Genomic DNA, 20,986 nt, shown 5'->3' on the forward strand with positions numbered 1-20,986 from the left:
AGGGTGTGGAGGGGAGGGGGAGGTTGTGGTGTGGGGGGAGGGAGGTTAAGGTAGCGGGTTGTGGAGGGGTGGTGGTGTGTGGAAGTGGGGTTTGGGAGGGTCAAGGTGAGGAGAAAGTAATGTTAGGATGTGAAGATGAGTTGAAGAGTATGGGGGGTGAGGTGTAGGGTGAGGAAGAGGTAAGATCAGGAGAAGGGGTTATGTTGAGGTAGGAAGAGGTGAGGGAGAAAGGAGGGTGAAGGGGAGTTGGTGGGGGTGAGGGAGTGGGTGAGAAGGGAGGTTGAGTGGGAGAAAAATATTGTTATTATTTTGGTGATTGTCATTTTCTTACTCTTATCTTTATTTTTCTCTCTACCTCTCCCCCCTTTTTCCCCTCTTTCTCCTTCTCCCTCTTTCTTTCACTCTTCCCCTTATCTCCCTCTCCCTCTTTGAACTCTTTCTTTCACTCTTCCCCCTCTCTCTGTCTCTTCCTCTTCCCCCCACACTCTCTCGCCCCCCTTCCTTTTTTCCTTCTCTCTCTTTCTCCCTCTCCCTCTTTCCTTCTCTCTCTTTCTCCCTCTCCTTCTTTCCTTCTCTCTCATACCCTCCTACAATCATTAGCCTGGGTCATCATCCCTCTGATCTCAGCAATAAATAATAAGTGAACCAGAATGTCACTCACTGTTAATCGTTTTTCTTATCGTGTATGATAATAGAAATTAATCTTAATGTGCCATAATTACCACACACACACACACACACACACACACACACACACACACACACACACACACACACACACACACACACACACACACACATTGAGAGTTGATACATGGTGACTAGGAAAGATTTATAGCTAGCGTGTGGTTAGGGTAGGGTAGGATAGGGTTGGTTAGGTTAAGTTAGGGTAGGATAGGATAGGGTAGGGTTGGTTAGGTTAGGGTACATTAGCATTAGGGTGGTTAATCTTCAGGTGAATTATATCTTTAGGTGATCTATTTTAATCTTCAATTGTCAGTTTGTCAGCTAGTAAAGGAGACTGGTATTGAGCTGACTAACGCAGGTACTGATGGGCTTATGTAATGGTATGAGATAATGGAGAGAGAGAGAGAGAGATTATGCCTATTTGTTCAGAGAAAACGTAGTGATGTGCCGACTAAAGACAGAGATAATGGAAGAGAAGAGATGCGATAACGAAATACTATAGAACACGTGAGAAACAACGCAACGACACCAAAGAAAACATAAATATCAGCAACAGCGCGGCTACCACAGAAAACGGGAGAGTGGAGGCGCGATAACTAAAAAAAAACATGAAAACGACACGATAACACAGAATCACAGACACGATGGCAAAGAAAACAGACAAAATAACACAGAAAACGAATGCAGTGAAATAATAAAAAAAAAAAACACAAGAACATCGCGGCGTCACCAAGAAAACGTAAACAACTGCAGGACAAGCGACAGAAAACGGTGGTTGGGTCGAGGGATGAGGTGGTGTTGGAGCTTCAATTAAAACGGTAGAGCACGGCAGAGAAAAATAGGAGGGGCTGTGTTGAGTGGAGGCGGCGGTGACAGTGTTTTCAATTACCTACCACTGATTATTGACGCTCCCACGCTACTCGCTGGGGGCTGAGGGGGAGGGAGGGGTTGGGAGATGTATGTTGGGTAGGGGGGCTGGGGGGAGGAGGAGGGCTGGGAGGAGGTGGTGAGTGAAGGGAGGAGGGAGCTGGGAATTTGGAGGGTAGTGGAGCTGGTAGAGGTGGTGGGGGGGGCAGCGGGAGGTGTGGAAGGAGAGGGAGATGGGGTAAGTCTTGCGTACGTAAGCCTGGCGTACGTAAGCCTGGTGAACGTAAGACTGGTGAATCTTAAGCCTGGCGAATGTAAGCCTGGCGAACGTAAGCCTTTTGTACTCAAGTCTAATGAACGTAAGTTTGTCGCAGCATCTTTACGTGTGTCATTGTGGCGGAAGAAGGAGTGCCTGGCGGTGATGATTGCTCGCACTGGCGCTGGTTTTATTTTTATTTATATACGTATACACTTTTTTTTTTTACAGTGAAAGCCTTGGTGTGTTGTGTTAAAAAGGTGAGTGGTGGAGGAGAGTGGGGGGGCGGTGATGGAGGAGAGGGAGTGGGGGAGGGAAAGGAGAAGGGAGGGGGTTGGATAGAGGTGGGGTGGGAAGAGCAGGTAGGAGGAGGGAGGGGTGATGAATGGAGGTGGGGGAGGTAGGAAGAGAGAGGTGGTGGAGAAAGAAGGAGAAGGACGAGGAGTGGGTTGGAGGGAAGGTGGAGAAGGGAGGGGGAGGAAACCACACATTCATCTGACTCCTTCATTAACACGATGCCTGGGTGTATGTTTTGACGCTGGAGTTTATGCATATTCATTATATACATTTCTGTGTATATTTTGATGTTTATACGTGTGTGAGAGAGAGAGAGAGAGAGAGAGAGAGAGAGAGAGAGAGGCCTGTTCATTTAGAAAGAATTAAACGCGTTACACATGACTAGAAATATTATTATTATTATTATTTTTATTATTATTATTATTATTATTATTATTATTATTAAGAACAGAAGGAAAGACATTTGGAATTCTCAAACTACGTCACTGAGTGTGTGGGAGCTAGGAGGAAGAAGATTACGTGGGCGTGGTTTGTGTGGGAAATACTTGTGGGCGTAGTTTGTGTGGGAAATACTTGCGGGCGTAGTTTGTGTGGGAAATACTTGTGGGCGTCGTTTATGTGGGAAATACTTGTGGGCGTAGTTTGTGTGGGAAATACTTGTGGGCGTAGTTTGTGTGGGAAATACGTGTGGGCGTAGTTTGCATTGCGAACACAGGGACCTTGTTCCCGTGTGAAATATGAATACATAGTCGTGGTTTGTTCTAGATATATAAATTTTACATAGTTTTTATGGGGTATATCAGTATGGGCTGTAGTTTGTTTTGGGAATATAAACAGGCGTAGTTTAAAGGGATATAATAATGTGTGGGTTTTAATTAGTTTTGGTTATATATGAATATTTGTGTAGTTTTATGGGGAAATAATCGCATGTTGAGGTAGATAGTGACGTTGTTGGTATAGTAAATATATATGAATACATACGTAGTTATATGGGAAACAGCAGTATGTGAAGGTAATTTGTTTTAGAATTAAGTAAATAGATGCAAATAGCATTAGTTATAGGGGGAAATATAATGGCATATGTACGGTATATAGTTGAGCACGGGTATAACGAGTAGGCAACGAGGCAGAGGCGAGCAATGGGCGGGAAAACATGCCAGGGACGGTGAATATAAACAATTATCCCTGATTGGTTAGTGTGTTGATTACGTAATGGCCTCAATAATTTGCCTTTATTGATATTATGTTGCCTTTTGAACAGGACAAAGAGAGGAGTGCATTGACGTATTGATATTTATTAACCATTTACTATGGATTTTGGGTTATAGGACAATTTACTTTAGTTAGGAGATTATAAAGGGTTGGATAGGGTTTTGGGGGGGAAAGGTCGAACCCCCCCCCCCTCCCCCCTGTAAACACTACGAGCTTAAATGTTTATTTTTTTTAGTCGCATTCAGAGCCTAAATGATTTTTTGTTTTATTAATGTGCGTATTTTCATATGCAGGTGTTAATGAGTTTGTGTTTATTTATGAATTAGTAGTTTAGTGTGTTTATTTTGATGTTTTTTTGTACATTTGATTCGTTTTAATTCATTATGTTTGTTAATGAGAGTACAAATTTAACATCCACTTCCATCAAAATTACAATGGTGACGGTAATTTAAATAGAAAATGATGAATTCACTATTATTATCATCACTATCACAATTATTGTCATCGGTAGCACTTACTATTACTATTAATCTACCACTAGTATTACCATCGTTACCCTCATCACTATAATCACCACTATCAGTACCACGTTCATCGCTAATATCACCATCACCATCACCACCACCACCACCATCATCATCATCATCACTATTAATCTGCCGCCATTACCATCACTGTCATCATCATTACCATCACTATTAGTCTGCTACCTTTACCACCAATCATCATTATCACTATCATCACCACCATCACCATTATCACTATCATCACCACCATCACCCCCACCTAATTACTCACAATAATGACACCTGGGCCTGATGAGAGTATTTATAAATAGGCATGAGAGAGAGAGAGGGAGAGAGAGAGAGAGAGATAATGAAAGAGAGATAATAAGATGTTTTTTAATGAGAGAGAGAGAGAGAGAGATAGAGTTGATAAAGAGATAGTGAAAGTGAGATAATAAGATGTTTTTAATGAGAGAGAGAGAGAGAGAAAGAGATAGAGTTGATAAAGATATAATGAAAGAGAGATAATAAGATGTTTTTAATGAGAGAGAGAGAGAGAGAGAGAGAGAGGTTTTTAAATGATAAATAGAGAGATAGATACATAAAGAGAGTGATATATTATTAAACAGGGGTGAGAAATTGTGGATGAGAGAGAGAGAGAAGGATTGATGAACAAATACAGAAAGAGGAATAAAGAGAGGAAGAGAGGATCACACATAAGTAATTCCTTCGATATTATCTGAGTCAATGACCAAAATGAATTAATAAATACAAATATTAATTAAACTCCATAATCAATTTGGAAACATCTTGACACTGGGGTATGGATGACCTGAGTAAAATAATAATAATAATAATAATAATAATAATAATAATAATAATAATAATAATAATAATAAAACGTATGGTATTTACATCGTGTTTTGAAATAACTGTGTGTGTGTGTGTGTGTGTGTGTGTAAGGCTCATTCCTGGGTCAAGCTCGCACAAAACTGGATTCACTTTCAATTATAGTAAAGCTTTTGGTATTGCGTCAAATGTGATGAGGTGTGTGTGTGTGTGTGTGTGTGTGTGTGTGTGTGTGTGTGTGTGTGTGTGTGTGTGTGTGTGTGTGTGTGTGAGACTTGGGAACTCGTGGCGGGCGGGTGGCAACTGCAAACCCCACACACAACAAACACACCCACACAACCACCCTCCCACCGTTCCTGTCAAATTTACCTCACTAATTACAGGTATTTTTAGGCCCACCATCTACCTGGAGTAACGCGGCAGAAGGTTAAAGAGTCATACAGACCGGCGGTGTTCTCAAGTGTTCTTCCTCACTGAAGAACACAGAGAACACACACTCATATAACTACAGTCTCGGTGCAATTAGGCCGCCATATTGTTCATCATCATCATCATCATCATCATCATCTTCATCATTATCATCATCCTCTGTCGTACCTTAGAAAAAACTTAGTTAATATATTTCCTATTTTTTTTAGAATACAACATCAATAGATAAAGAATATGCCATTGTTGAACTGTAGTATTGGGTTAAATATGGCGGCCAAATTATACCGTGACTGTACCGTGTGTGTGTCTCGTATGTAAGAAAAAAAAACGTGGTATCATTGGATCTTAAACGTGAGACAGTTGGGTGTCTCACGGGAGGGAGAAAGAATGGGGTGATGGGGGAGGAGGAGAAGAATGGGGTGATGGGAGGAGAGGAGAAGAATGGGGTGATGGGGAGGGAGGGAGAAAGAATGGGGTGATGGGGGAGGGGGAGAAGAATGGGGTGATGGGGGGGAGGGAGGGAGAAGAATGGGGTGATGGGGGAGGGGGGAGAGAAGAATGGAGTGATGGGAGGGAGGGAGAATGGGTGATGGGAGGAGGGGGAGAAGAATGGGGTGATGGGGGAGGGAGAGAAGAATGGGGTGATGGGGGGAGGGGGAGAAGAATGGGGGAGGGTAGGGATTTTAACGAGAGGGTGCAGGGGTTGTAATAGTTAGGGGGGCGGCTTCTGTCTATTTGTATGTTTTTGTTTGTTTGTTTGTTTAAAATAGACAGTTAGATAGACAGACAGACAGACATTCATTATAGCACCAATAATTACTAATTTCTCTATCAGATGTAAAATAATAATAATAATAATAATAACAATAATAATAATAAACATATCGGTATTGTTAAAAGTTTTTGTGAATCTCTTTTATCCATTTCAATTTTTTTTTAGATTAAATCGATTCGTATAAACACAAACCTGATTTATAACTTTAATTGAAGAGATATACTGGCTATTATACATCACTACCTGTCAGATTTTTTTCATTATTTCATTTTTGTGTGTGGGCGATGGCGGTATATATAACTACGTCTCTCTCTCTCTTTTTTCCTACACCCCTCTCTGTTCCTCTCTCTCTCTCTCTCTCTCTCTCTCTCTCTCTCTCTCTCTCTCTCTCTCTCTCTCTCTACACCCTCTCTCCCTCCCCCCTCTCTCTCTCCCCTCTCTCCATCTCTCTCTCTCTCTCTCTCTCATCTTTGCATCGTCACACAACCTGTAACTTTCCCCATCTCTCCTCCTAGTTAGCCCTCCCTACTCTCACTGGTTGGCCTCCTACTTTCCTTGTCTGGCCCTCCCTACTTTCCTTGTCTGGTCCTCCCTACTCTCCCTGGCTAACCTTCCAGACTAACCCTGGCTGGTCCTCCACTCCCTATACTCTCCCTGTCTGGCCCTCTCTACTCCCTCAGGCTAGCTCTCCTCCTTCACTCCCCCTGGCTGGGTCTCTCTGCTCTCCCTCCCTCCCTCTCCTCACTTCACCAGGGCAGGAGAACCATCGGTCAGTGATTCCCCGCTCATTGAGACGCCCTCCAAACGCTCCATTTCTAAGATGGCTGGAAATTGATTATAGGCGTCCGATGGTGACGGTAGCAGGAAAAAACTGTTCGGGGAGGGGCGGGGGCGGGGATAGCCTTGTGTGTCGGGGATGGTCCAGGCTTGTCAGGGGGCGTTCACGGCTCGTTCCAGGGTTGTTAGGAAGCCGTTCATCAAGCTGTTAAAGGGTTTTCCATGATGTTCCAAGGCTGTAGAAGGGCGTTCACGTCTTGTTGGGTGAGTTTGTCTCTGTTAACGTTACCACACCAAGGATGTTGGGGTCTTAATGTCATGGGGGGAGTTCACGGTCCGTTCACGAGGTTGTTAGGGGCCGTTCACCAGCTGTTAAGGCTCCCAGGGCTGTGTCAGGAATGTTTCAGTCTCTTCATATAGGGTGTTCAACGTTTGTTCCAAGTGTCTCAGGGCAGCTTATCATATTTTAAGTCTTAGGTTAGGTTAGGTTAGAATGGTGTATATCAGTCATGTCAGTCAGAGATTCACGACACTTGATTATATGTGTGTACAGGAGACAGGTGCCATACAGGCGTTCACAGATTGTCATAGAGGCGCTCAGATTGTCATAGAGGCGTTCACAGTTGTCATAGAGGCGTTCACAGATTGTCATATAGGCGTTCACAGATTGTCATAGAGGCGTTCACAGATTGTCATATTGGCGCTGTAATATTCTGAAGTGTTCGCAGCTGTATTGGGGTTATCAGTAAGTGTGGGCCATAATGATATTTCAAGATATGTAATTAAAGTGTTAGAAAGTTTTGTAATAATGATGTTTTCTATATTTTGACCAAGATAAAGTTGCAGAATGTTGTAAGTGTGTTTAAGTGTGTTGAAGGAGTGGTGTTTAGGTGTTAAGTATATTTGAAGGAGTGATATTAAGGTGTTGAAGGAGTGATGTTTGGTGTTGAAGTGTGTTGAAGGGTGATATTAAGGTGTTGAAGTGTGTTGAAGGAGATATTAAAAAAGTGTTGAAGTGTTTGAAGGAGTGATGTTTAGGTGTTGAAGTGTGTTGAAGGAGTGATATTAAGGTGTTGAAGATGGAAGTGGTGTTAAGGTGTTTAAGTGTGTTGAAGGAGTGGTGTTTAGGTGTTGAAGTGTGTTGAAGGAGTGATGCTTAGGTGTTGAAATGTGTTGAAGGAGTGGTGTCTAGGTGTTGAAGTGTGTTGAAGGAGTGATGTTTAGGTGTTAAAGTGTGTTGAAGGAGTGGTGTTTAGGTGTTGAAGTGTGTTGAAGGGGTGATGTTTAGCAGTGGTGTAGGTAATGTTAAGTTTAGGAAGTGTGTTGCAATATTCATCAGGATGACATTAGTTAGCAGGCGGTGGTGGCCAGTTTGTGGTGCGGCCGACTCATTAAAGGTGTCCGCGACGCCAACCATCTCCTCCATCATCTCCACAATACTCCACCATCACAGTGCCACAATACTCCACCACAGCGCCACAATATTCCACCACAGTGCCACAATACTCCACCACAGCGCCATAATATTCCGCCACAGTGCCACAATACTGCACCACCTTCACCACAGTGCCACAATACCACCACAGCGCCACAATATTCCACCACCTTCCCACAGTGCCACAATCCTTCATCACTGTGCCACAATACTCAACCACAGCGCCACAATATTCCACCACAGTGCCACAATACCCATCCCCACACAACCCCACAGTGCACAATATCCCACTACTCCATCATCACCACAGTGCCACAACACTCTACCACAGTGCACAATATTCCACCACCTCACCACAGTGCCACAACACTCTACCACAGTGCACAATATTCCACCTTCACCACAGTGCCACAATAATACCACAGTGCCTTAATACTCCACCACAATACCACAGTACTCACCACAATACCACAATATTCCACCACAGTGCCACAATACACCACAATACCACAATATTCCACCACATAATACTCCACCACAATGCCACAATACTCCACCACAGTGCCACAATATCACCACACAGTGCCACAATACTCCACCACAATGCCACAATATACACAATCCACAATATTCCACCACAGTGCCACAATACTCCACCACAATGCCACAATACTCCACCACAGTGCCTTTTCCACCACAGTGCCACAATACTCCACCACAATGCCACAATACTCCACCACAATACCACAATATTCCACCACAGTGCCACAATACTCCACCACAATGCCACAATACTCCCACAGTGCCACAATATTCCACCACAGTGCCACAATACTACACACCTTCACCACAGTCATAATATTCCCACAGTCACAATACTACACTATCTTCACAGTGCCTTCTCCACCACAGTGCCATAATATTCCACCACAGTGTCACAATACTCACTATCTTCACAGTGCCAATACTCCCACAGTGCCATAATATTCCACCACAGTGTCACAATACTACACTATCTTCACAGTCCAATCTCCACCACAGTGCCATAATATTCCACCACAGTGTCACAATACTACACTATCTTCACAGTGCCACAATACTCCACTACCATGAACACACACACACACACACACACACACACACACACACACACACACACACACACACTGTACCTCGGGATATTAATATAATCTATATTCATTTCAACTCATTAACGAAGAAAAGTTAAAAAAAAAATAATCATCTATATCCACACAAAGGATTTTTCCAATAACCTATTTAAATTAATGATATTTACCTGTACGGTATATATGAGGTAAACAAAGTTGACCGAGAGTACCGGCCTTTTTTTAGAACGGTACACCCGGCAGCGCTGCACGAACGAGGGGTCTAGGTACTTGGTAGGATAGCCTGTCAGTGGATCAGTTAGTTATGGAGGAAATGTATTTATAGAGCTGCTAATTATGAGTAAATTTACAAGTACAGGTACAAGTACAGGTACAAATACGGGTACGGATACAGGTACAGGCACAAATACGGGTACAGGTACAGGCACAGATACAAATTAATATGAGTACAGGTACAGGCACAAATACGGGTACAGGTACAAATTAATACGGGTACAGTTACAGGCACAGGTACAGCCAGTCATCAGTTATGTCGTCACCACATTATTAACCTCACTGCAGTTTCTCTTGTCGGTGTTCTAATTTAAATTGATATTTAATTAACACGTCACCAGGTACGGGTGTGTGATGGTCGTACGTCAAGGTGTGTTGTTATTATTATTATTATTATTATTATTATTGTTATTAGTGTTATTATTGTTGTTGTTGTTGTTGTTATTGTTTAAATCATTATCAAGTGTAAGAAACATTAAAATTTTCTTATTCTTGATGTTTTAGGTGATTCAACTTCAATGACTGTTGACCCCGTCTTTAAGATCGCCCCCCAAGACGTCGTTATCGTGTGAGGTGTCAGGGAGAAGGACCTCAACCACCCTCCATTATTCAGGTGGGGGTGAAGGACGTAGTTTGGTGGCTTAACTACGTGATGGTGGCTGCTGGGACGTGGTTTAACTGCTGGTTACTCCACACTTCAATGACCCACACGTAGTAGTAAACATGTTGTAAAGGTGTATGTCTGTGTATGGTGGAGTAGTGTGTGTGTGTGTGTGTGTGTGTGTGTTATCAGTATTGTCTCAAGTTTCACCATCCATTTGTTACCAGAATATGGATCACGTGAATGTTAGGCACCCTAGCTTATTTGAACTTAATATAAACCTAACCTAACCTAACCTAACCAAACCTAACTTAACTTAACCTAACCCCCAAGGTAGCGTTAGGAATTTTAATTATCAGGTGAAAAAAGGTTGTGTGGCTAATCGTCAGGTGAACCATATACGTTATACTGGAGTGTGTGGCCGAGTGAACACAACACACACTCACCTCATGTCGTAGGAGTCGTTGTTTCACACAGGGACAATCACAGTCCATCCATCTCAATCAGTGACTTGCTACCTAATTTTACAGTTGAGGGTGTGGACGACAGTCGAGTGCAGTGCCGGCCAGACTGCCCCTTTATGTACTGTGTATTATTGTATCTTCCCTGTCCCTAACGCACCGTCACAATGTAATAATTTTTGTTACACACACACACACACACACACACACACACACACACACACACACATATTCCTGCACATTGTTGCATATCCACAAATGCACAAACACAGACACAACACACACACACACACACACACACCACACACACACACACACACACATACATATATTCCCACACAGTGATTGAGTCATACCCACACAACGAAGGCAAAAAAAAAAAAAAAAAAATGAAGGAAAAATAATATGACGTTGATATATATTTGTGTGTGTGTGTGTGAAGAGAAGAGGCAACCTGGAGATGTTCTGGTGGACCAATATGCTGTAAGCCTGAAGATGCGCCACCAAGCTGGAGTCCATCAAATAAGACTTAAGAGGTTCGTTAAATGTCTTTCAAGAATACTCCAGAAGAATTGCGTCTCGAGTTTGGGGGTTTTTGGAGTGAGGTGAGGTGAGGAGGGAGGAGTGGAGTGATGGAGGGAGGAGGGTGGGTTGGGTGAGGAGGGGGGAGGAGGAGAGTGGATGATGGAGGGAGGTAGGGGGTGGGTGAGGGGGTTAAGGGCAGGGGGCTCGATGTATGAAGATGTTTGGGTGACTCCATGATCTAGATACATCTCTTGGTTGTGGTGGTTGTTGTAGTGGCTGTGGTGGTGGTGATGGTGGTGAAGGGGTGGTGATGGTGGTGAAGGGGTGGTGATGGTGGTGAAGGGGTGGATTATGGTGATAGGTAAGGTAGGATATGACAAACACATCTCAACACATCATCCTCCCCACCCCCCAAAAAAATGAGATGTGACGAACAGACCCCTATTATTACTGAGCACATCTTTCAACACTTAAGAGATGTGTAAGGGTGTGAAGAACCTTTGACATATTTCATACCTTCCTAAGCACATCTCTTAATGGCCTTAAAGGAGATGATGTGTCAATCAGAATGTGCCAAGGAGGTCAGGATATGTCAGAGGCTGGTTCATCCTTGCAACACATCCCTCACTTGTAACCTCCAGGGAGAAGATGATGTAGGTCAAGATGTGCCAGAGAGGTGGGTTAGAGCACACACACACACACACACACACACACACACACACACACACCAGGGAATAGTTCCGATTTAACAAGATGAGGAGGGAGGGGGGGAGGGGAACTGGTGAGGTAAAGGATCCCTCCCTCCCTCCCTACCTCCACCTCCTCTGCCCCCTTCCCCTACCTCCCTCCTTTGCCTTTCCCTACCTCCACCTCCTTGCCCCCCTCCCTACCTCCTATCTTTCTCCTCCATCTCCCCTCCTTGCCTCCCCCATCATCATTTATAGGAATGTAAAATCTCTCTCTCTCTCTCTCTCTCTCTCTCTCTCTCTCTCTCTCTCTCTCTCTCTCTCTCTCTCTCTCTCTATCAGGGATATTATTTTTTTTAAAGCTAGAATGTTCTCTACTTAACAGGTTATTACTTTTAAAGATAATATATCCATTTAAATCCACGCATCCTATTAAAGCCAGGGACTCTTTTTAAAGATAATAGAACCATTTGTTAAAGCCAGTAGCTCTATTTAAAGATAATATGTCAACTTAAAGCCAGGAGCTCTCTTTAAAGTAGTAGTAGTAGTAGTAGTAAGGGCAGGTAAGATAGGCTGGGGACCCAATCTTATTTTAACAGCTGCTGCTCCACTGACCCTGACCTGCTTACACCTGAATGGCCTTATATGCACGTAACTAGTCATGATTGGGTTTGAAAGACCATGATTAAACTGGACTGAACCTGACTGGACATGATTAGGATTGGGCTAACTACGATTGTATTTAAATGAACCGGACTGAACTAAGACGGATTGGAGTTTATTGGTCTGGACTTGAGGCAGTGGACTGGTTTGGACTTGATATGGACAGAAACCCTTGAGATAATTTCTTCACTGGGCAGAAAAATTCCTCAGTTTAGGTTTTCCATAAGTTAAAATACCCTGCTAATTTAGGTTAGGTTAGGTTAGGATAGGTTACCGCGGTTAGGTTAGGCTAGGTTAATATGATTATCTATAGGGAAATTTTCTCTTTACAAGTTTATTCCACAAACCTTTTAACTCTACCTGACGTTTAACTACTGATAGAGGCGGGCCGAGCCAGGTGAGTCGTTCAGGTAATTACAGGTGTAATAGGATGCGGCAGAAAGGAGGGGGTGAGATTTGGGGGTAGAGAAGTGTCTAGGGCAGAGAGGGGTGTCTTAGAGAGCAGGAGGAGGGATGTTTGAGCAGGAGGTGTCTTGGGAGCAGGAGGGTGTCTGGGGCAGGAGGTGTGTCTGGAGGGAGCAGGAGAGGAGTGTCTCGAAGGGCAGGAGGGAGGTGTTTGTGGGCAGGAGGAGGGGGTGTTTGGGAGCAGGAGGGTGTCTTGGGGGGCCAGGGGGGTTGTGTTTGGGGAGCAGAGGAGGGGGTGTCTCGGGGAAAAGGGACGAGGAGGGTATGCAAGAGAGTGGGTGTCTATGGGGGGGTGGAAGGGGTGACAGAACTCTGCATAACGTAACATAACAAGAATTTAACCTGGCTTAAAAAGTAACACAAAAAACACTAAACTAACCTAAAAAAAAAGTGGAAGGGGTGACAGAACTCTGCATAACGTAACATAACAAGAATTTAACCTGGCTTAAAAAGTAACACAAAAAACACTAAACTAACCTAAAAAAAAAGTTTAATTTTAACCATCAAAAGAAACTCGACCTGCCCAAGATTTTGTCGAGTGAAGGACCATAACAGTGTCCAGGTAGTGTTGAAGACCCGACCTAACCACCAGATATATATTGTTGTGTGCAGGTTGTGATGGAGGGGGGAGGTAGTTGGGGGAGGTGATTGGGAAATGATAAATTGTGGTGATGAGAATGGTGGTGGTGGTGATGAAGGTGGTGGTGAAGGTGTAGTGAAGATGGTGAAAGTGGTGGTGGTGGTTAGGTGGTGAGGATGAGGAGGTGGTGATGAGGAGGTGATGATGAAAGTGGATATGGTGGTAGTGAGGTGGTAGGGGAATTGGTGTTGGGTTAAGTCTGGAGGTGGTGTGGATATAAGGAGGTTGAGAGGGAGGTAGGAGGTTGTGTGACGGAGGAAAAAGTAATCCGCCTCAACACACAGACACACACCCCACCTGTGAGGACTGAAACATGGGGATGATAACGCCTATATACTGAGACTCAACTGGTTGGGGTGGACTGGTGTAGTGGTGGGGAGGAGGGGGTTGGATATAGTAGTAGTGGTAGGGAGGAGGAGGAGGGGTTGATGTAGTGGGGGGTTGGATATAGCAGTTGTAGTAGTAGTAGTAGTAGTAGTGGTGGTGAGGAAGAGGTGAAGGACTGGTGTAGCGAGAGTGGTGTTGGTGTGAGAGGTTGTGGGGTTGGGTTTGGGTAGGGTGGTAGGGTGGGGTGGGAGGGAGGGTTGTGAGTGGTGGGGAGGAAAACGAGGAGGAGGAGGAGGAGGAGGAGGTAGTGGCCAGGCAGCAGGAGGTGTAGCGGAGGGAGGAGGAGGAGTAGTAGGGGGGGAGGGGGTGATCGCGCTCCTCGGCCCCGCAGATCAATAGCAACAAGCTAACTGCCACCGCCGCCCACACGGATGCCACATACCGCCACCCTAATATGAATTGATAAAAAAAAAAAACTTCTCTTAAGCTGTAACTCTCTCTCTCTCTCTACCATAGCTGTTGTGTTTCCTCCCCCCCTCCCAGCTTAAGAGAAAACATCAAGAGTGAATCTGAGGATTGTCTTCGGTGGTTTATTAATCAGGTGTGCGGATAAAAAAAAAAGTCGAAAAACATTAAAACAGGTCTGGGATATCACTCATATTAGTACCCTGAGGAAATCGCTACTTACAGACGGGTGTTGATGCCACAGTGACCAGAGTAGAGAAAATATCCACCGCCGGCCTCTCAGCTACTTATTCCTTCCTCATTAAAACAAAAAGGTTTACTCGTGAGTGACTGAACGCGAGGAAAGATATTAAGAAAAAAATAAAAACAAGTGTAGAAGACAAACGTTACTCGAGAAGGGAAAATAGAGAGACAAAGAAGACTAGGGAAGCGTCGCCCCCCCCCCTCTCTCTTCGCACTAATTCTCCTCCCTCCAGACTACAACCCGAAACATCCACAACTGGAAAAACTTCTTTCTTCTTCTGCCTCTTTTTTTCTTTACTTCCTTTCTTCCCTCACAACAAACAATGAGTCTGTCCAGACTTCAACCAACCCCCACAACTTGCCAACTTCTTGGAGCTTGCTGAGAAAAATACGATGTGGACTCCGGATGATTAGAAGGGGAAGTTAAAGAAGAGATATTATAGGAAATTTAGTCATTATTTTACGGAAAGAGGGAGGGGAGGGAGGTAGGGGGAGGAAAGGGCTGTGGGTAATTTTTCAGTAAGTTTTTATTGCGTCTTTTGTTAGATTTGTTTTGCTTTTTATATTTATTGATATTATTTATCTTTTTCCCTCGTCATGTGTGAAGTAAGATCAAGAGAAATGTCGATGATAAGAGTTTTTTTTTTTTTTTAGGAAGAACTGACTTGTTGATTATTAATTTATGGACGATTTTCATTATAATTTTCAGTCAGTATGATTCTCTAATAAAAAAAGTTGTTAGGCCAGAGGTTTTTATACAGTCCGTACAAAAAAGTTTAGGAATAACTTCTGTTTCATAAAAAAGTAGAACCGAAAGTCATTTATAATAGATTCCCATTAAGATAGACTATTTGGGGGGGGAGGAGAAGGGGGGATAATCACCTCAAGGTTAGCTCCTTACCTTATTTAACCTAATGATTACCAGCCTTAATTAACGCTACCTGGGGGGAGGGGGAGGTTAATGTGTCAGAATGCTTGTAAATATGAATGATTAACGATAGAATGTTTGAATGTTTGTGAATGCATAATGATTAATGTGTTTGTAAATAAGGAATGATTTACGTATTAGAATGTTTATGAAAGTGTAAATTTGTTAGGGTGACAAAACTGAGGTGTGGAAAAGGAACTGAAGGTAGATAGTGACTTTTTTTTCTTTACAGTCAATGCAGAAAATATATCATGGGAGCTTAATTCATGCGTTGACTTGAGAGTTGGATAATCACCTCAAGATTATTAGCCTTCCAGCTTATTTCACCTGGTAATCAAACACCCGAAGGCTACCTGTGGGGAGGTTAGGTTAGGTTAGGTGAGGTTAGCATTAGCGGAGTAAATCATTAGATGGAATAAGCTGGGGGGTTAGGTTAGGTTAGGTTCGCATTAGAGTGTTTAATCTTGGCGGAATGGCTTCTGGGTAATCCAACAACTCCTTTGGGGGGGTAAAACCATTGTCAGTGAGTCGCGAGTAAAGTTTGGCACCGGGTTGGAGTAACAGAGCCATAAACAAAGGAGTTGAATAAGAATGTTGGGTGCTCCCTAGAGACACAGTTTTAAAAGTGCCAAGAGCGATAACCAGAGCTAGGCAGAAGGGTGGCGGGGGACTACTGGACGGGGCTGACACTGCCATAACAAGTGTGTAGAGGGGAACCGAACATATACTCCCCACCCCCTAGATTACTCCTACCCTTCTACATCTCCACTCCCACCCTTCTACATCTCCACTCCCCCCTTCCTCACTAGGCGAACACTACGACTCGATACGACACAACACGACACAAAAGACCCCTTTCCCCTTCGTTGACGACCATTACTAGTAAGAATAACCCATCCCACTACCCCCTCCGTCGACGACTACCCCTACTGCCCCCTTCCTCCTTCCTCCCTCACTAGACGATCATCACTCCACTTTCCGACTCCACAAGACAAAGGATCACCACCATCACCACCACCAACACAAAGACCCTTCCCTAGACGACCAGAGGCAAGTTCACTCCACGTCACAAAAGACCCCCATCGACGACTTCCACCACCGAGAACAAATACCTTCTGTCGACGACCACGGGTATCAAAACGACCCATCCTCCAACACCACAACGACCCGCCTTACGCTACCACACAGCACTGTCTCCCCTACACTATGATGCAACACCACCACCACACAACACCATGATGGCCACATACAACACCATGATGGCCACACACAATGCCATGATGGCCACATACAACACCATGATGGCTACACACAACACCATGATGGCCACTTACAACACAACACCATGATGGCTACCGCTACACAACACCATGATGGGCCACCACCACACAACACCATGATGGCCACACACCACACAACACCATGATGGCCACACACTACACAACACCATGATGGCCACGACACAACACCATGATGGCTAAGACACAACACCATGATGGCCACATACAACACAACACCACGATGGCCACCACCACCACCTCCACCATTAATAACACCTCATGAGGGGCCACCCCACACAGTACCATGATGGCCACACACTACACAACACCATGATGGCTACACGCTGCTACACAACACCATGATGGCCACCACACAGCACCATGATGGCTACTGACACAACACCATGATGGCTTCTACCACACAGCACCATGATGGCCATTATTACCATATACATTCAAGGATGGCCACCACACAGCACCATGATGGCCACGACACAACACCATGATGGCCACCCAATAACCATCCAAATTGCTCCCTAAACCTCGTAGTTAAACATGGACGTAACGTTTAATTCCTTCCATAATTTTTATCACCTCTTGGCCCCATTCCTCCCTCCCTCTCTCCCTCCCTCCTCCCCTCCTTCACTCACTCACTCCTTACTTCCCTTCCTCTCTCTCTCTCTCTCTCTCTCTCTCTCATATATCAAGAAACACATCTATTCAGATCATATGTTCAGAGGGGTAACCACTCGGATATCCACACGAACTACACCCACAAAGACCCACATCCACAGTTACCCACAGGGATCACCTCCACGCGAATCGAACTTCCCCGAACGAAATCCACTCAGACATCCGTTCAGGTTATATCTGGAGGCACCATATCTACACGGGCATCCACAGAGACATCCAACCGAGTATCCACATGAGTATCCACGCGTATAGCCACACAACTGCCCATGTTAACTGAAGAATTGAAACACCTCTCTTCCTCCCTCACACCTCCCTGTCTCCCTCACACCTCTCTCTTTCCTCCCTCACACCCCTGGTCTCCCTCACACCCCCTGTCTCCCTAACACCTCCTGTCTCCTCACACCTCTGTCTGCCCTTCAATAACTCCGCCTCCCTTACACACCCCTGTCTCCACACCTCCCCTGTCTCCCCCACACCCCCCTGCCTCCCCACACCTCCCCCTGTCTCCCCCACACCCCCTGTCTCCCCACACCTCCCTTGTCTCCCCCACACCCTCCCTGCCTCCCCCCACACCTCCCTGTTCCCCCATACCCCCTGTCTCCCCCACACCTCCCTGCCTCCCCACACCTCCCTGTTTCCACACACCTCCCCTGCCTCCGTCACACCCTCCCTGTCTCCCTGACACCCCTCCCTGTCTCCCTCACACACCTCCTCCTTGCCCTCCTCACACCCACACATCCCTACATATCTCCCCATCAACACACCCCCTCCTCAACCCCATGCACACACCCGTACACATCTCCCAGCTCCTCCCCACAAAGCAATACATCCAATCAACCAACCAAAACAAAAACAAACAATCAAACATCGCCATTGTTTACATTTTCATCTCGCCAAGTATTTTATATAAATATTTGGACTAGATTGCAATACACGGTAATTGTTGAACCGGAGTGAAGATTGAACGCCGTGCTGTATTTCCCCACTGGGCTATGTGTCTTGTTTATGTGTCCTATGTGTCTTGTTTGTATGTCCTATGTTTCTTGTTTATGTATCTTACGTGTCTTGTTTGTGTCCTATATGTTTTGTTTATGTGTCCTGTGTGTCTTGTTTATGTGTCCTACGTGTCTTGTTTATGTGTCTTACGTATCTTGTTTGTGTCTTATTTATGTATCTGTTTTGCGTCTTTTGTGTTGGTTATGTATCTTTTATGTATCTTCGTTGTGTGTTTTTCAGTTATGTATCCGTGGAGTCCCTCTAGTACTGCCGTGTGAATCAATCTCAGTTGGTGTCGAAGCTTCGAATCCGACTCAATACCAACTCCATAAAACCGTATGTATAGAGAGTGAAGTTTCGAGTTGTGGTTTAAAGTGGGTTGGATTATTTGACGCCGCTGTTATCTAGTACAAAACCAATTCATCGAATTTTCCAATATATATCTACATGGATGTGAATATTTCGACTCCAATAGTTTCGAGTTTACATGAAGCTTCGAGACCTTATATACAAATCCCTCCTCTTTAAAAAACACAAGAGTGATGTTCGCACCATTGTGTGTATATATAAATCTGTCTCAGGTGACGGCTTAAAGGCTGAGAGTGTTGTGTTAAGGTATTGTAAGACTGACAAAGACTTTATGTCCCTCAGACTGTGAATCGCCACTTCAGTCTGATGGTCTGAGGCAAACTTGCAACACGGTGTAATAGTGACTCAGGCGGGAACGATCAGTGTATTATATGATCTTGTGTGTTGGAGTGTTGGTGTAACTTGTAACTCTCTCCCAGATGTGTATTTTGGTGTAAAGTGATCGTGGGGAGGTTTCCAGGGAGGATTAAAATGGTGATAGCTCTCTCTCTCTCTCTCTCTCTCTCTCTCTCTCTCTCTCTCTCTCTCGACCACTAAGTTGCATCGCTTCTCTAGTCATTACCGCCGCACCGTTACCTCGGGTATTGTTTGGGTACGGTCGGATATCGTTCGGATCCGGTCAGGTATGGTTCGTATCCGTTCATGTATGGTTCGAATCCGTTCGGGTATCGTTCGGATCTTATTGCAGTAAGCCGTGATGGTTCGGAGATTCTACCTAGTGTGTGTGTGTGTTGCTGCAGTCAAACACGATATCTCTAAAAGACAAGTAATACAACGTTAGCCAATCAGCAGACCTCCTCTCCTCTCCCTCGTCTTGTGCTAGCGAGTCTTCCTCACCCCGCCTGCCAGCCTCAGTGTTGGCACAGAAACACGAAATTTACATATGAAGGTAAGATTGTCTGCTGCGCCTCTTGTGAACCCACGCTGATGTGTTTTCTTTGAGGGGTGTGGGTTCATCGTGGGTGTTTTGTCAAGGTGTGGGTAAGGGTGGGGTTATGTCAGGGTGTGGGTAAGGGTGGGGTTATGTCAGGGTGTAGGTAGGGATAGGGATTGTGTCAGGGTGTTGGTAAGGGTAGGAATTGTTTCAGGGTGTGGGTAGGGGTAGGGGTTGCGTCAGGGTGTGTTATCAGCTGTGAGTGATGTGACTTCTTCAGCTGTATCACTGTTATCTATTGCTGGTTTGGTGGAGGAGGAGGTGATGAGGTGGTGGTGATGGCGTCCTGGTGCTCCCCCACACACCCGATCCCCCTCCACACACACTTGACCCCCCACACACACACCCGACCTCCCCCCCACACAAACACATACACAGACGCCACCTGGAGGAGGACTGTGACTCAGGGCCGAACACACCCAGGTGATAAAGTGAGTCTTCCTTCCATATGGACTAAGTTTTTAAAAGAATGCAGATTGGACGGGCGGAAGATGAGGGACAGGCAGCGGTGAGGGAGATGGTGGTGAGGAGATGGTGGTGAGGGAGATGGGTGTGAGGGAGATGGTGGTGAGAGGAGATGGTGGTGAGGGAGATGGTGGTGAGGGAGAGGGAGATGGGTGAGTGAGAGGAGATGGTGGTGAGGATGGTGGTGAGGAGATGGTGGTGAGGGAGATGGTGGTGAGGAGATGGTGGTGAGGAGATGGTGGTGGGATGAGGAGATGGTGGTGAGAGGAGATGGTGGTGAGAGGAGATGGTGGTGGGGAGTGTGGTTGGGAGATGGTGGTGAGGAGATGGTGGTGAGGATGGTGGTGAGGAGAGATGGTGTGGATGAAAGCCATGGGGGTGAGAAGACAGTGCAGGTAGAAGGCATTGTGGGTAGAAGGCCACACGGATAGAAGGCGGCGCAGGTAGAAGACATTACGGGTAGAAAGACAGTGCGGATAGAAGGCCATGCGCGTAGAAAACAGTGCGGGTAGATATATCCCAGTATGAACTTCCTCTCCCCTCCCTACCACTCCCCTTCCTCCACCCCCCCCAAGTATCTCATCTAACTTATAACAGAGGTGTAAGAAATAGACCCAAATAGTGCCAACTGAAAAGGTAATATTGTAATCCCCCAAAGGTTTTATCGTAATATCTTCTTTATCGAGGTTGACGAGGGAATATATTTTAGTCTGTTCTTTTAAATATCCTCCTGTTGAGAGATATATATCTTTTGT

At 45.0% G+C, this 20,986-nt stretch overlaps 2 protein-coding genes across 2 annotated transcripts in view; one reads left to right on the forward strand and one right to left on the reverse strand.

The window, feature by feature from the left end:
• LOC121871480 (ras-associated and pleckstrin homology domains-containing protein 1-like) overlaps positions 1-20,986 on the reverse strand; it is a 71,736-nt gene that overhangs the window by 12,849 nt on the left and 37,901 nt on the right. The gene's annotated exons all lie outside the window — the stretch shown is intronic.
• Positions 18,704-20,986, forward strand: part of LOC121871481 (vesicle transport protein SEC20-like) — a 94,288-nt gene continuing 92,005 nt past the window's right edge. Inside the window, exon 1 of the mRNA XM_042373835.1 lies at positions 18,704-18,799. The gene's annotated coding sequence lies outside the window, so the exon portion shown is untranslated. The remainder of the gene's footprint in view (positions 18,800-20,986) is intronic.

Source organism: Homarus americanus, unplaced genomic scaffold (genome assembly GCF_018991925.1).
Source record: "Homarus americanus isolate GMGI-L3 unplaced genomic scaffold, GMGI_Hamer_2.0 scaffold45698, whole genome shotgun sequence".
Taxonomy (NCBI): domain Eukaryota; kingdom Metazoa; phylum Arthropoda; class Malacostraca; order Decapoda; family Nephropidae; genus Homarus; species Homarus americanus.